At 53.5% G+C, this 4,819-nt stretch overlaps 1 long non-coding RNA gene across 1 annotated transcript; it reads left to right on the top strand.

The window, feature by feature from the left end:
- The first annotated feature begins 2,970 nt into the window (after positions 1 to 2,970).
- On the top strand, positions 2,971 to 4,457 carry LOC146765962 (uncharacterized). The gene is made up of 2 exons (XR_014958764.1): positions 2,971 to 3,324; positions 3,694 to 4,457. It is a non-coding gene; the product is annotated as an uncharacterized LOC146765962 (long non-coding RNA).
- Positions 4,458 to 4,819: the final 362 nt, after the last annotated feature.

The following is a 4,819-nucleotide window of genomic DNA, read 5'->3' as shown; positions in this document are numbered from 1 at the left end:
AGGGCTGAATCCAGGGGGCGTTCGGGGTCCAAGTCGGGGTCGTCTTCATGAGCCACCAGCCTGGGGACCCAAAAATCGGGGGGAACCCCGAATTGGGGGGGGACCCAAAATTGGGGGGGTCCTGGGGGGCTCTGGAAGGTCTTTGCAGCATCCCAGGAGGAATTTTGGGAGTCCCAAGGGGGGGTTTGGGGAGTCATGAAGGGAATTTAGGGGGTCTCAGAGAGTTTTTGGGGGGTCCCAGGAGGAATTTTGGGGACCCTGATGGGAATTTTGGGGATCCCAGGGGGTGTTTTGAGGTCCTGGAGAGCTTTTTGGGGGGGTCTCAGGGAGTTTTTGGGGTCCCAGGAGGAATTTCAGGGGTCCTAAAGAGAAATTTGGAGGTCCCAGAAGGTGTTTTGGGGTGACAAATAGAATTTTGGGGGTTCAAGGGGTGTTTTGGGGTCCCGAAGGGAATTTTGGGGGTCCCAGTGGGGTTTTGGGGGTCCTGAAGGGAATTTTGGGCGTCCCAGGGGGGGTTTTGGAGTCCTGGGGAGAATTTTGGGTATCTCAAGAGGTTTTTGGGAGGAATTTTGGGGTCCCAAAGAGAATTTTGTGGGTCCTGGGGAGGGTTTGGGTCCTGAAGTAGAATTTTGGGGGTCCCAGTGGGGTTTTGGGGGTCCTGAAGGGAATTTTGGGCGTCCCAGGGGGGGTTTTGGAGTCCTGGGGAGAATTTTGGGTATCTCAAGAGGTTTTTGGGAGGAATTTTGGGGTCCCAAAGAGAATTTTGTGGGTCCTGGGGAGGGTTTGGGTCCTGAAGTAGAATTTTGGGGGTCCCAGGGGGTTTTGGGGGGTCCCAGGAGGAATTTCAGGGACCCTGATAGGAATTTTGGGGGTCCCAGCGGGGGTTTTGGAGTCCCAAAGGGAATTTTGGCCAACCCAGGGGGAGTTTTGGAGTCCTGGGGAGAATTTTGAGGGTCTCAGGGGGGTTTTGGGTGGAATTTTGGGGGTCCCGAGTGGAATTTTGTGGGTCCTGGGGAGGGTTTGGGGTTCTGAAGGGAATTTTGGGGGTTTCTGGGAGTTTTTTGGGGGTTCCAGTAGGAATTTTGAGGTCCTGAAGGGAAATTTGGGGGTCCCAGGGGGGGTTTTGGGGTCTCAAAGGGAATTTTGGAAGTCCCAGGGGGGATTTTGGGGTCCTGGAGAGGTTTTTGGGTGTCCCAGGGGGCCTTGTGATGTCCTGGAGAGAATTTTGGGGGTCTCAGGGGGTCTTGGGGAGGAATTTTGGGGGTCCCAAGTAGAATTTTGTGGGTCCTGGGGGGGGTTTGGGGTCCTCAAGTGGATTTTGGGGGTCTCAGGGGGTTTTGGGGGGTCCCAGGAGGAATTTAGGGGTCCTGAAGGGAATTTTGGGGTCTCAAGGAGTTTTGGGGGGTTTCAGGAGGAATTTCGAGGACCCTGATGGGAATTTTGGAGGTCCCAGGGGGGTTTTTGGGGTCCCAAATGGAAGTTTGGGCGTTCCGGGAGGGGTTTTGGGGTCCCAAAGGGAATTTTGATGGTCTCAGGGGGGTTTTGGGAGGAATTTTGTGGGTCCCGACCAGAATTTTGAGGGTCCTGGGGGTGGGTTTGGGGTCCTGAAGGGAATTTTGAGGTCTCACGAAGTTTTTGGGGGGTCCCAGAAAGAATTTCGGGGACCCTGATGGGAATTTTGGGGCTCCCGGGGGGGGGTTTGGGGTCCCGAAGAGAATTTTGGGGGTCTCAGTGGGGTTTTGGGTCTCCCAGGAGGAATTTCAGGGACCCTGATGGGAATTTGGGGTGTCCCAGGGGGGCTTGTGGTGTCCTGGGGAGAATTTTAGGGGTCTTGGGGGTTTTTTGGGAGGAATTTTGGGGGTCCCGAGTGGAATTTTGTCCTGGGGAGGGTTTGGGGTTCTGACGGGAATTTTGGGGACTTCTGGGAGTTTGTGGGGGGTCCCAGGAGGAATTTGGGGTTTGTGAGAACCCCAGCCTTTCTCTGGGGTCTCATGTGGTGAAATTCCTCCTCCAACCCGTGCTTCCAAAGAAAAACTCCGCAGGCTTTAGCTGTTCAGTCTCAAGGCAGTTTATCGCTAGTTATCTAACAGATTATGTTCTTGGACTGCGGCTGTTTGATCAGCGGCCTGGGTAGAGGCACACACACCCCCTGACATCCTCTCTATCTGCTGTCTTCTTCGTCTCTCCCCCCGCCCAGGGCTGCTGCTATCTTTTATAAGATATATTACGTATAACATGTTTACAATTATTCCCCAGTACCTACTACCTACGTTGCCAAGTGTTTTTCTACTCTAAACCAATCTGTGAGTGCCAACATCACCAAGAACATGGAGGTAAGGAAAAAGAAGGAGGAAGAACAGGATCAGCCCACTTTCCTCCATCTTAGAACTCCTGACCCCCATGTACAAAGTGAAAACCCCCCTGGACATGTGCTAAAACCCCCTTGTACAATACTAAAAAAATTTCCCCTCTACTTTGTAATTACTTTTACTATACTATCTAACCTTTTGTGATTGCTTGTTCCACCTCCAAAATTGGTAACTCATTCCATGGCTCAAACTCACAATCACAGCTGTTTCCAGCTGCCTGCCAGGGTCCCAAATGCTTCTGACCAAGGCCTGGAACCACTAAAAATGTCTGAGAGACATTATGAGTTCCCACAGGGGTCCTGAAAAGAAATCTGGGGGTCCCAGGGGGGGTTTTGGGGTCCTGAAGGGAATTTTGGGTGTCCCAGGGGGTTTTTGGAGTCCTGGGGAGAATTTTGAGGGTCTCAGGGGAGTTTTGGGAGGAATTTTGGGGTCCCGAGTAGAATTTTGTGGGTCCTGGGGGAAGTTTTGAGGTCCCGAAGGGAATTTTGGGAGTCATAGGGGGAGTTTTGAAGTCCTGGGGAAAATTTTGAGGGTCTTAGGGGGTTTTTGGGAGGAATTTTGAGGGTCCCGAGTAGAATTTTGGGGATTCTGGGGGGGAGGTTTGGGGTCCTGAAGTGAATTTTGGGGTCTCAGGAAGTTTTTGGGGGGTCCCAGAAAGAATTTTGGGGACCCCGATGGGAATTTGGGGCTCCCGGGGGGGTTTTTGGAGTCCGGAAGGGAATTTTGGGGGACCAGGGGGGGTTTTGGGGTCCCAATGGGAATTTTGGGAGTTCCAAGGGGGTGGGTTGGGGTCCGGAAGGGAATTTTAGGGGTCTCAGGGGGTTTTTGGGGGTACCTGGAGGAATTTCGGGGACCCTGATGGGAAATTTGGGAGTCCCAGGGGGGGTTTTGGGGTCCTGAAGGGAATTTTGGGCGTCCCAGGGGGAGTTTTGGAGTCCTGGGGAGAATTTTGGGGGTCTCAGGGGGTTTTCGGGAGGAATTTTGGGGGTCCCGAGTAGAATTTTGTGGGTCCTGGGGAGGGTTTGGGGTCCTGAAGGGAATTTTTGGGTCTCAGGGAGTTTTTGGGGGGTCCCAGGAGGAATTTTGGGGACCATGATGGGAATTTTGGGGGTCCCAGGGGGGTTTTTGGAGTCCCGAAGGGAATTTTGGGGGTCCCAGACGGGGTTTTGAGGGTCCCAAAGGGAATTTTTTGGTCTCTGGAGTTTTTGGGGTCCCAGGAAAAACTTCGGGGTCCTGAAGGGAATTTTGGGAGTCACAGGGGGCGTTTTGGAGTCCTGGGGAGAATTTTGGGGGTCTAAGGGCCTTTTTGGGAGGAATTTTGGAGGTCCCGGGTAGAATTTTGGGGGTCCTGGGGAGGTTTTATGGTCCTGAAGTGAATTTTGGGGTCTCTGGGAGTTTTTGGGGGGTCCCAAGAGGAATTTTGGGGACCCCGATGGGAATTTTGGGGATCCCAGGGGTGTTTTGGGGTCCCGAAGGGAATTTTGGGAGTCCCAGGGGGGGGGTTGGAGTCCTGGGGAGAATTTTGATGGTCTCAGGGTTTTTTTGGGAGGAATTTCGGGGGTCCTGAGTAGAATTTTGGGGGTTCTGGAGGTGGGTTTGGGGTCCTGAAGGAAACTTTGGGGGTCTCAAGGAGTTTTGGGGGGTCCCAGGAGGAATTTCGGGGACTCTGATGGGAATTTTTAGGGGTCCCAGGGGGGGTTTTGGAGTCCCGAAGGGAATTTTGTGCGTTCCAGGGGGGGTTTTGGAGTCCTGGGTGGAATTTTGAGGGTCCTGGGGGTATGTTTGGGGTTCTGAAGGGAATTTTGGGGTCTCACGAAGTTTTTGGGGGGTCCCAGGAGGAATTTCGGGGACCCTGATGGGAATTTTGGGGGTCTCAGGGGGTATTGGGGGGTCCCATGAGGACTTTCGGGGTCCTGAAGGGAATTTTGGGGTGTCAAGGAGTTTTGGGGGGTCCCAGGAGGAATTTCGGGGAGTCTGATGGGAATTTTGAGGGGTCCCAGGGGGGGTTTTGGAGTCCTGGGGAGAATTTTAGGGGTCTCAGGGTTTTTTTGGGAGGAATTTTGGGGGTCCCGAGTAGAATTTTGTGGGTCCTGGGGAGGGTTTGGGGTTCTGAAGGGAATTTTGGGGGTCTATGGAAGTATTTGGGGGGTCCCAGGAGGAATTTTGGGGTCCTGAAGGGAATTTTGGGGGTCCTAGGGGGGGTTTTGGGGTCCCAAAAGGAATTTTGGGCGTCCCAGGGGGTTTTTGGGGGTCCCAGGAAGAATTTCCGGGTCCTGAAGGGAATTCTGGGGCTCCCAGGGGGGTTTTGGGGTCCAAATGGAATTTTAGGCATTCCAGGGAGAGGTTTGGAGTCCTGGGGAGAATTTTGAGGGTCTCCGGGGGTTTTTGGGGGGAATTTTGGAGGTCCCGAGTAGAATTTTTTGGGTCCTGGGGGAGGTTTTGGGGTCCTG

This window comes from Lonchura striata, chromosome 16 (genome assembly GCF_050655825.1).
Source record: "Lonchura striata isolate lonStrDom1 chromosome 16, ASM5065582v1, whole genome shotgun sequence".
NCBI lineage: Eukaryota > Metazoa > Chordata > Aves > Passeriformes > Estrildidae > Lonchura > Lonchura striata.
This window is presented reverse-complemented; position numbering and strand designations above follow the sequence as displayed.